This window comes from Crinia signifera, chromosome 2 (genome assembly GCF_055691185.1).
Source record: "Crinia signifera chromosome 2, ASM5569118v1, whole genome shotgun sequence".
Taxonomy (NCBI): domain Eukaryota; kingdom Metazoa; phylum Chordata; class Amphibia; order Anura; family Myobatrachidae; genus Crinia; species Crinia signifera.
Genome location: NC_139218.1, coordinates 192,925,155 through 192,937,462, shown reverse-complemented (window position 1 = coordinate 192,937,462; position 12,308 = coordinate 192,925,155). Strand labels below are relative to the sequence as shown.

Here is a 12,308-nt window from a genome sequence, read left to right as displayed (position 1 = left end):
GATCGGATACTCTTGGCGGCCTTCAACTTTTTCTAGATTTCTCCGCTCTCACCTTGGCCAAATGAAGAGCCTTGGCCCCAATCACTTCAGCTTTGCGCTCTCAAGAAATCCTGTATAAATGGGGTTTCCCCATGAAGCTCATCATCTCTCACGACGACACGACTCACACAGTGTCTGCACTAGATGCAGGTGTCAAACTCCTTCTGGACTGGGACATTTCTGTTGACACCCCCTCTGGATCAAAGAAGTGTTCAACTCTTCAGTTGGAATGGGCTGTTACCTGAACTGAACCCCTAAACTGGAGCAGATCCCTCAAACTACAGGACCTGATCTTGACTCTGTAGAACCTTACCCACAACGCTGATACGTTGATTTGTTATGACACGTTAGTCAAGACCTCTCAATGTTCTGGTTTGAATATGAGTTTATACGCTCACTGGTTTGCAACTTGAATACTTCTTTAAATGTTTTATTCGTTTACTTTTCCCTTTTACTCCCTACATATTGCCTTACTGGTATGAAAATTGTTTTGTTTGAATTATTTTTATTGTTATATTCATGGGTGGTGGCGCCAAGCCACATAGTTTCCCCCTCTAGTGCACTACTGCAAGTTCCCCTTTCCCCTGCTGTAGTCAACCCGTCCCGATGTACTGAGATATTTTGGTTTTTGTTTTCCCCCTTCTTTATGTCCATCCCTTTCAAGTCTCTTCTTTTCTGTTACCACCCCCCCACGTTAGCCGACAGTGTCCCATTCTCTACATATTTTACCCAGTATATCATCTGACCCCTATAGCTATTTTCTATCTTCCCCATGATTCAGTTATTATCCATTAATGTCAAAGGGTTAAATTCCCCCAATAAAAGGAGATTAGCGTTGAGATATTTCACTAAACAGAAGGCGGACATTGTCTCACTCCAAGTGACCCACTTCTTGTCCCAACCCCCCCCCCCCTATATTCAAATATAGCTAGTATCCTACCAGCTATTTCACTAATGGTCCCTTCAAAAGGAATGGGGTGGCTATACTATTTAAAAACTCTCTCTCCTTCACATTACACTCCCAGATAGCAGACAAAAATGGCCGTTATCTCATTTTAATAGGATCTCTATATGATAAGTTGGTTACTTTAGTCTCTGTCTATGCCCCCAATTCAAATCAAATCCCCTTTCTCCGTAAACTGTGCATGGAAATCCACAAAGTCCGTAAAGGACCCCTCCTCCTTATGGGAGATTTTAACCTTGTCTTAGACCCTCAAATTTGATAAGTCTGCAAAGGCCCCCTCTCCCTCGACTTCCTCCCTTACATCCACTTCTTTGGCATTTCGGAACCTGCTAGCGGAATATGGTTTGTATGATATCTGGCATGTTCATAATACCTTAGGTCGAGAGTACACTTACCACTATTCAGTTCTCAACACATACTCCCGCTGAATCCAGTGATATTCTCCCCATCACCTGGTCAGACCATGCTCCGATCACTGTTCAATGGGACATGAAGATGGAGCGCCCCTGGCTCTTGCCCGGGGATCGCCGGCACAGAGGCGCTCCATCTGACTGGGACGAGCGTGCGTGTGAGACAGTTTCCGATCGGTGCCGCTGTGGGTCCCTGCCCGTCTCCACTTCAGGGAGATGGGCAGGGATAGGGGGACGGTGCTGCGGCGTGGGGCACCGGAGGAGGCGGCGGGCAGCAGTGAAAGCACCGTAGCCACAGGGCAAGTGAGCGTCTCGTGCGCACGCACCCCTGGCGAGAGACGGCTGCTGGCAGGGGCTGGCTATAGAATCACCAGCCCCTGCAAGAAAGAGGCCGGCTCCATCTGTACTCAACCAATTCTCTCCCCCCACCCTTGGAGGCTTCCCCTCGTTTATTGGCAGACCCAACATCCAAACAGTATATCGCAGAATCCATCCAATTGTTCCAAAACTGCAATTCACACAAAGACACGTCTATCCTGAACTACTGGTGCTCCTTGAAGGTGGTTACCAGGGGAGCGGCTATCCAGGCAGGAGCTAGGTTTAAAAACTACACCATCAAAACATAGCCGACCTTGAATCTACCTTAAAGACTCAAACAAAATTAAACCTTTAAAACGTCTCCAGAAACAGCTTACTGAGGTCAGGTCCCAACTCCAGAAACTCCTTTTAGCCCACACACAAGCCACCCTTAATAGACTCAGGCAAAAGTTCTACCTAGTAGACAATAGAGCAGGTAAAATGCTTACCTGTAAGCTGCGTGTTCAACAAGCTAGGAATAGAATTCAATGTATTAAGTCACCCTCTAACGTGAAGATTTCCAACCCTCTTGATATATCTAACCAATTCGCCTCTTTCTACTCCCAACTCTACAGCTACTCTACTGACATTGCCACACCCCAACCTACTCTCACAACGATCAAAGCCTTCTTAGCCAACCTAAACCTACCCTTCATTACTTATGGCCAATTAGAAACCCTAAACGCCCCGTGGAACCCGGCTGAAATTTACGATACTATTAAATCCCTCCACAAAAATAAGGCACATGGGCCTGATGGTTTCATAAACAATTTCTATGCTTCCTTTCATGCCATCCTAGTCCCCACACTCCTTAATGTTTATAATGATATTACTTCCACCGACACTATCCCCAGAGAAATGTTAGAAGCCCAAATTGTCACTATACCCGAACCTAGAAAAGACCCTTCCCTCTGCTAGAACTACAGCCCAATCTCCTTATTGAATGGTGATGTAAAAATATAAACTCATTTCCTCACATTTAAATGCTCTTCTCCCCTCATTGATTCACCCAGACCAGATGGGATTTGTCCCTGGGAGACAAGCATTTGACAACACCCGTAGGGTTTTTGATCTCGTTGACTCCCTCTCAGAAGACGCAAAGAAGGCCTCTGATCGCCTCAACTGGACTTACATGCGTGAAGTCTTACTGAAATTTGGCCTACGGGATCAGATACTCTCCTCTATACTTGCTCTCTATGGCTCCCCATCTGCTTGGGTCTATAGTAATGGCTTTCTATACAATCCCTTCCCAATCCACAATGGGACTCGCAAGGGATGCCCCCTCTCCCCCCTTATTTTGGCCCTACCCTCAGCTCTTTCCCAGAATTACAGCAGCACTTTTCACTCCCTGATACGGACAGACTACAATATTACCAAATTAACCACTGGTGGAATAGTCTCCCCCTCACACCTGTAGTACTGGCACCCAATTTGGTGAGTATAGTCAATAGGCTTCTCGGAAAGGAACACAGAGGTGAGATCTCCTTTCGGTATAAAACCCTTATAGGCCTGATTCCTTCCCCTAAGTCCAAAGCTCAAACCCATTGGCAAGTGCTGCAGGAACCCCAGTGGAAGAAAATCGTTACCTCCTTCTATACAATGTCCAGGTGTTTAAACCACTCTGAGATGCATATTAAATTACTACATAGATTATATCTCACACTGGACAGACTACACACGATATGGCCCTCCTGTTCAAAATTGGCGCCTCTGCGGTGAGGTGGGTCATCAGTTCCACGTCTTCTGGTCTTGCCCTAATATCACTCCATTTTGGAAAGCAATTTTCAACCTTATAAATAAAGTCGTATCCCTATCCCTCTTGCCATCACCCCTCATAGCCCTTCTAAACTATTTCCCTAACTCGATTCCCTCCCACCTTCACTACGTCCTAGGACAAATCTGCATTGCAGCCCGCGCTGCGCTTGCGCAGTGTTGGAAACAATCTGCACCTCGACTATCTCAAAGTTCTGCGAAAAATTCACTTGCACTTCTTAATGGAGACAGATTGCCCTTCCAATCACCCTTCTACACAAACCTCCTTGTTACGGCTGGGGATGGTGCCGATCTTAGAAAACAAAGTATGAGCGACCCCCCCCCCCCCCGACCCAATTTCTCAGGACTTACTCACTATTTCCCTACCTCCCCAATGTAGTTAAACTGTAATGGTGTATGGGATTAAGCTATTTTAAGCTATGTTATGCTGTTTCGAGATTATTTGACTGTATCAGTGACCTTGTTTAATCCCCCCCCCCCCCTGTTTTTCCTTTCTGTCCCCCCCCCCCCCCATTTAGTTTTGCATATTGTGAAAAAATTTCAATAAAAATAATTGAAGTTAAAAAAAAAAAAAATATATATATATATATATATATATATATATATATATATATATATATATATATATATATATATATATATATATATATATATATATATATATATATATATATATATATACACACATATATATCACTGAAATGTCAACCTGTGACAAGTATGTGCAGGACACTGTGGAATACTGAATCTGTCAGCAACCCAGGAGTTTCTCCACTGAAGCCATCCACTCCCTCCTTATGTGCTAGTATCAGTGCGGCACATACTTTTTTAACTAGGTCCCGATTGCATCACATGCAGATCGCATGCAAATTTGCAATCTAGACCAAAACACATGAAATGATTGCACTGTGTAAGGGCACCTTAAGTCTGTTCCATTCACATGTGTCACTAATACTATTTTGTTGTTAGTCAAACAAGCTAAAAAAAATTATCTAATTAAATGTTACAAATGAACAGAATTCCCATACCTGCATGTTTTATGGAAATTTTGAATAAAAAATGCAGTGAATATAAACACAGCATATTATCGTTTCTGTAGATTCATCTCTTTTATAAGGCACCTGGAATGTATTGATTATCTTTTCCTTACCAGTGCTGAATTAATCAATAGGAATATATAGAAGTGCTTACACCTGTAAATTCCAATTTACGTCCTTAGAGAAATCTTGGGACAATACGATAGTAGTTTTCCATTTGAAGGCACAACAATATTCACTATTGAGAGAATTACAATGTAATCCTCTTAAATCAATCACTTATGGACAGGGTGCAGAAATGATATAAAATGAACAGGAATATAAATGCATGTTTGCAGGCTTAGCTGCTGGAAAAATTTATTAACTCAAATATAAATAAATTATACAATGGTAATGATAGGGGAACAAATTCGTATGTATATATATATAGTTTAGATCTAGATTAACTGTCACATAGGACCAACACCGTTGAAATCTTAAATTGGTCCTGTTATGGAGACTTAGGTGATGTTAAAACCTCAGAATGTATTAATGTTCTAATATGATTTTATCTGCATTATCTGTAGAAATTGAGCTGTTTATAGCTGATATCCATATGTGTCATATCCACTCTACAATTGAACATCTGGTATGTAACCTTTATAGTGTTATGATCAGGCTTATCCATTGTATATAATTTTATATGATTTAGCACACCTGTGGTCCACTTTTAGATACTGTGGATCAGATACTGCAAACCAGGCCAACTTCACTGCACAGATTTGGCTGACAGTTCTCTATAGATGGGACGGTCCCTATAAATTTAAACATCATGCACCCTTAATAGGGGCACAAAGAAGGTTGTGGACACCTCGCATATATTTTACCCCACTTGGGGAACATCGGGTACGTGACAAATTTATTCACAAAAAATTGTTTTATATTAACTGTGTAAAGGATCACATTTATTACGTGGTTCCTCCTTAGATATTTGGAATCTGCCCTACTGAGGGGAATGGTATTACAACCTACCAACCTTGAAGGTGTTACACGCATGTTTAAGCGTTTGAAATCATAACTAGGTATGTGCTATATACTCCCTTCGCCTATATACAATTGATTCATCAATATTATTGTTTCTGTATGATATAATGTCATCCATGTAGATTTTTTCATTTTTTCATTTCTTCATTTGTGCTCATCCTCATTGCTTTTTTATGGACTAATATGTCTGAATGTTTATAAAACATTTTTAGAACAAAAACTTTTTTGTAAGGAATATAGGTTTCTTTAGTTTTATTCATTTTTATATCTTTCTATGTATTCTGTATGGAATGTTCCATTTATTTTGTTGTCTTTACCACCTACAGTGTAAAACCCCTGATGAAGTCTTTATAAGACGAAACGCGTCGGGTTACTAATACTACATTTCCGAAAGGGATACAATGTCCAGATGTGGTTCTCGAAACACAAATAAAGCATTCTGGTTTTAAGATTACACTATGGGCGGTATTCAATGAGCCTGATTCGCCATGTTTTTATGGCAAATTTGTGCTGTTTGGCGAATTTCTGACTAAAACGGTGAATCACCCTATTCAATGACCACATGGCGAATACATTTCAAGGTTTTTTTCACCATGATTCACCGAGTAGCAATCGCTATCTTTTTATGGTGAAGTGAAATGTGAACTTTTAAAATAAAGTGTTTTGTTTTTTACATTTGGTGTCAAAAAATCAGGAATTTTATTCTGAGGAGGGGCATGCTATTTTTATTCATGTGCTGTAAGCACATGAATATATATTTAATTTTAAAAAAAAATATATATATATTTTTTTTTTTTTACACAGCATCCAGCAGGGGGCGCCGGAGCCGAGCCGCTCATTACATATTCATATATTCACTGCACCCGATCGTTACGATCGTGTGTAGTGAATATACGCTCCCCTGCTGCCACCCCCGGGGGGCAGCCTGTGCTGCCTGGCACCCGGGGAGCCCACCTACCCCCCACAAAGTTCTGGGGCAGGCAGAGAGACTACCATCTCTCTGCCTGGCACCGTCCTCAGGCTCCCTGCGGCAATCGCCGCAGGAGCTCATATTCGCCAGTCAGGGGCAGCGAGCCCCTGACACGTTGAATACCGGAGCCCGCCGGCTCCGGAACGTGGCGAATGTGCAGCGAATCCTAAAAAGGATTCGCTGCACCTCGCAGGTATTCTCATTGAATACCGCCCATTGTATTGTATTGGGTTACTGTACTATTTATGACTCCTATTGGTGGAAGTTTTATTAGGTGGTAAAAAGCGCTCTCTATATCTCTTGTTTCTATTTCCATTTTTGCCTCCCACTAACAGGGGGGGTTTTAGAGTAGCTGCTCACACTAAAAGGGCGCACGTGGGGTCATTCTTTGATATATATATATATATATATATATATATATATATATACATACTGTACAGAATGCTCCTGCCATATGGAACATTGAATACCAGGTGTGTAACTGAGGGCCACGCAATCATTGCTAACATCCACAGTATGAGACTGCGGGGGTGGAATGGCATGCCCCCTATTTGCCATCCTTCTCTTTCTCATACTTGTTACATGCCACCACACTTCTCCCCATGCCCCTTGCATGTGATAATAGCCCTCTAAATTACCCTTATAGTTATAGATACAAATGTTTAATTTGCAGACAGAGCCCATGCAGATAGGTGGAATAGCACCAGCTCCTCCTATTACTTGCCCCTCACTAGAGTGCAACACTGTCTCTAAGAGACTGTGACATCTGCTCATTGTGCAGAGCAGGATGTGGTCATGTGACACACCTGCAGGTCCCCACCGCAGCCAGCAGTGACCTAGCTGGTCTTCTGCTCCTAGTTGGGAGCCAGCAAGAGTTATGTCATGGCATTTAACAGTGGGGTGCAGGTCACTCAGAATCACATGCCAGGATGTTGTACCCCTTTTATATTGCATGTTAACATGATATTATTAGTGGCCAGTCCATGCTGTGAATCTCCCATTCAAGGCCATGACAAATGTGTTGTATTGGATTCACATCTGTTGACTGTGGGACATAGGACAATAAATTGTGTGGCAGATGGTGAGCTTGGGTCTGCTTTTGCAGTCAAAAGGCATTTAAACAGGCTCCCACAGGGTTGCGAAGGATCAGTGACATGATGTGGGACGACCAACAATGTTGTGCCTAGGCCTAGGGGCAACCTGAGCACTAAGTTTACACATGTATGTATGACTAACCCTAATACAATAACACACATAAGGGAGGCTTTGCTTGCAATTTTGAGATGACCAATGTAGTCGTTCTTTTTCATGTAGAATAATCATATAATTCTACCCATACATTATAATCACAGTATAGACTAAACTTATTTTACTGGTTCTCTTTATTTTGCGGTCTATATGATTACTATAGATTTGAGTGCCTGTTTTATAATAAAAATAACTTTATTTTAGTTTAGTCAACTCAAATTAGGTTTAAATTATGGTCATATGTAACATGATTTTATGTTGCAGAAATGGATTGTTTTATTCAGCAGGTTGTGTTCTTTGAACTAAATGAATTTTATATTGTTGATAACTGTGTGGTAATAGCTGCTGGCTCCTGTCAATTTTGGAAATTGTTTATATATGACAGAATTTTCTTTAGACAGAATTATTAGATTGGAAACTTATGCACAGGGAAACTAGTAGTTGCTTAGGTGAAATTATTGTTGGAACAAGGTGAAATTATATTAATGACCAGGTTCTGGTCCCGATAATAATAATTTCTTATTGCCTCTTATTTTGTAAATAAGAAAATTTCTGTAAGAAATTAAAGATTATTGAAATTTACCAATTTTCAATCCTGGGCAGAGGCTCAGGCAAGAAACCATCTCTGTGATGTGTAAATAGTGCCGGATTTACCAATAGGCTGATTAGGCTGCAGCCTAGGGCACCAGGACTCAGGGCGGCATGCAGGTGATAACCAAGGAATAAAATGCAGGCAAAATTAATTTCATGCTTGTTAGCGATCACCCATCCTGATGTACTGTGGGGGGGAAAGTTATTAAGGTGACTGCCAGATTACTGTGCCAATGTAACTTACTGATGAATCCATTACTTTATGTACATTTTACTACAGCGCCAGCTGGTCAACCTTAAGTCAAAGTCTCCTTCACGCGCCACAAGCATTAGATCACATACATCCGTTGTATAACATGCATGTGGGCAATATGTGTGTGTTTAGCAGCAATACAATGGGAACTACATGTGTATTAGCCTAGGGCACCTGGATCCTTTAATCAGGCCCTGTGTATAAAAGCTAAATGATCACTTATATAATTACACTTCTGCTGCAGATACACCAAACCATGTGTGACAGTGCCCCTGTAATGGTGTAGTGCAAGATGGCGTACCTGGACTCTGGACTTGCCGGCTTCGGATCTTCCCAGCCTCTTCTTGGAAGAACCTGTGGCAGGGAACGGCACAACCCAAGGAGACCCACAAAAGATAACGCTAGTACGGTTAGCAACGACAAATATTTATTTAGAGAGAACACTTCTACTAGTCACTGCGATGATATGTACACCTATGCAAACATTACTAAGAAAGAGGTGCGGTATGTAAACATTTTCCTTAAGGGTTTCAATTCTCAATGACCACCTCAGTGTAAATCAATGGTCAAGCTTCAGCTTCAAGCTTCAGCGGTCATTACCAAAAGACAATAAAAGAGACCAATTGCATATAAAATGACGTCATAATGATGACTACCAGAAAGACATTTAAAAGAGAACGATAATAAAGAGAATGACTTTAAAGAGAATAAAATTAATAGAAATGGAATTATGTCACTTAAACACTTCACTGCACCTGTAATGTTCTAATACAGAATGTCCGTCGGGTGGCGCTACACACCTGATATATCCTAAACTGTAGTCCCAGATGCAAAACACAGTTCCTGAGTTTGAATAAAGGTCCCACGATGCAAAATCTTCACTAGGAGATTAGGGCCCTAACTTAGTGTGCACACTACTTCTACATAGAATCACCACAAGGCAAATGACAAAAAACGGTCATTCGGGTAGAGGGACAAGCAGGTTCCCATACTTTAGGGTAACCTCCTGTATTTGCAACTTAAACAGACTGCAGGGGTAATCTGGGTATAAAGCTGGCTTTAACGGTGGGGAGTCTCACTACTGCAGGGGAATAATGGCCACCCCCAAAGAAGGGCTGCCTTTAGTGCTGCTGAGTAGGGCAGTCAGACTATCTTTGGGTGTGGGCCAATTAATAGGGAACAGGGTACCTTTAGAAGCAGGGTTGGCGTCTCTGCCTCTCCTGGCCACTGCACGCCTGGCTCTCTCTCCTTCCCCTGTCAATCACCACCGGGTGAAGGGACGGCTGTCGGGTCCCGCTCTCTGCTGCTGTGGCTGGCGTCTCCTCACTTGTCGGGTGCTGCAGTCACTGGGGGTGAGTGTGCGCCTCCGCTCCGTCTTCTCCCGGGTCCCGCTCACCAAGCTGCCACTCACTGGGTCCCTCTGTGGCCGCACACTGCCTTCTCTCCAGAGCCACTCCTCTGTCGGCTCCTGGCTGTAAATCACCACCCGACCCAACGCTTCCTGACATGCTCTGCTGCTTACTCCTCACTTTGCAGGGCTGACCTTTGACCCCTCCTCTCCATGCTGCAGGGCAACCAATCAGGGGGGTGTCAGGCTCCCTTCACGTGAAGGTGAGCTGGGGCTGTTTAACCCCTCTCACTCCTGATCACAGGGCACGGGTTTTGCAGTCAGCGTTGGCTGCAATTAAAGGGCTCCATTGGGGCACAGGGACAGTCCAGGGGTACCCTGGAGTGGGTGCCACATGCATAGGCAAACCATGTGCTTGATCTGTGCTGAAGGATGTTGGACTATACAATTAATTTTGGGCATAAACAGTATCTACAGCAGTGTATCTGAAGAACCATGCTCCCACAGTTCACTAAAAGACAAAATCCCAATAAAGGCCTGTTTTGGAAAATGAAAAAACAAGTATCAAGCATCTCAAAGTCATTTGATGTATTGCATATGCACCCATCCCAAGGAGAAAAGACATAGGGCAAGATTTAAGGAGTGGTTTTGTTGGCATTTAGAAACCACCGGAAACTTGTTTTTGGTTTCTCAATGGAATCCGCTATTGATCCCAGGTAGCATGTCTGATTTGCAGATTAGATGCTACTCTGTTCATATTAATTTACAAGCAGCAGTGGCTTCTACTTGAATGGTTATGGGGCTGCCACTACTTTTGTCTGCTTGTCATCCCATCCCAGTCTAGGCACTTGCAGAATGGATCTGGCAGGTGCAGCATGCGCACTAGCGGAGACCTGCACATTCCCAAAACACTGGCTTTTATGGCCTGCATCAGCTGCAACCGTAAAAACCCAGATTGAGCTGCACAGAATGCAGGAAGTAGCTGCTTTCAGGATGCATGCTCTTTGATAATCATAGTCTCAGGTGGAGGAAACACCTTCCAGTAGGAAATCGCTGTCAGTCACAGGGAAGCCAGTGCAGAACCAGACTACACCTGGCTCATTGAAGATGAGCAGGTTGGCATATTTTAATTGGGGGAAGGGGGGGGGGGCTGCAGTTCTACAGCCCATAGGTAAAATCAGCCAATGTTTACAAGCAATAGTGCTTTTATAGAAACAAAATTCTAGTGATACAGAAACAAACCGTTGCGATGTAATGACTCAAAGATTGGATGTAAGGCAAGGTAATGCCCAGGCAGTAGCTATGCACAAATGAATGCCAGGACTAATTGTTATGCTCAGTCTGTTCCTGTTGAGGAATTATTAAAAGCTATTACTAAGCATCCACATCCCCAGCCACCTGCACTCCCCAACAGTCTTCAAGAATGATGGGGAGAAGTTAGTCTAACAAGGATGTGCAGTGTGCACTCTGTCAGTGTAGAGAATGAGTGGGGAAGAGGTTAACACTGCTCCCAAATTCATGTCTCCCATTGTTATGCATAAACAGAGTAACTATGCACAGAATACAAAATTAAGACATGGTTCAGATAACTAGATAACGTTTTATTGACATCTTACTGTAGCTTACTGTAAAATCAGTATCCGAAGATTACAGACCATTAGATTACCACATTTGGAAAAGCAGGCATCCATTTGACATGCATATTCTGCTTATACGCAGAAATCTATTTAATATATTTTATCTTACAAATGTGACCATCTAGGGAAAACCACAATTTAAAAAGATATACAACAAATTACAACAATTCTGCATTTTGTCTCTTGTATCCTGAATTGAAATGACTCTATACAGATAGGCAACTATTTAAAGATATTCTGTTTCAAAGTAAAGTGGTAATTGGATGGAAAATGCACTAGAAAGGGGTTTCAAAGCTTTAACCTATATGCGTTTGAAGCTATTTAGAATCTGTCTGAGTTATAAAATATAAGACTTTTATAAATCCTGTTTCCAATAGTTAGAAGCAAAACCAGCAATACCATTTCCCTTTCAGGGGAAGATTCAGCCTAATAATGTTGCCATAGAAACAGAGGAACATGGCATTCCATGGAGATAATGTAACAGGTATGCAAAATGTTTCCATTTGGATATTTACTTCAAATTTGATTCATTTTATTTTTTCTTATAATACAATAAATTGGGTTTTATAGTTCTTAATTTTAAGTCTGTCCATAAAAATGTTCCAGATATTGTTTTAAATAGCATGAGCCTTAATATTTTCACAAATAAAAAAGATAC

The 12,308-nt window shown here is 42.1% G+C and overlaps 1 long non-coding RNA gene across 2 annotated transcripts in view; it reads right to left on the bottom strand.

The window, feature by feature from the left end:
* Positions 1-10,244, bottom strand: part of LOC146058943 (uncharacterized) — a 130,803-nt gene extending 120,559 nt beyond the window's left edge. For both annotated transcript variants that reach the window (XR_014470054.1, XR_014470053.1), the window contains exons 1-2: positions 9,854-10,244; positions 8,967-9,019 (exon numbers count right to left, since the gene is read on the bottom strand). This is a non-coding gene — a long non-coding RNA (uncharacterized LOC146058943). The remainder of the gene's footprint in view (positions 1-8,966; positions 9,020-9,853) is intronic.
* Between the last annotated feature and the right edge of the window lie 2,064 nt (positions 10,245-12,308).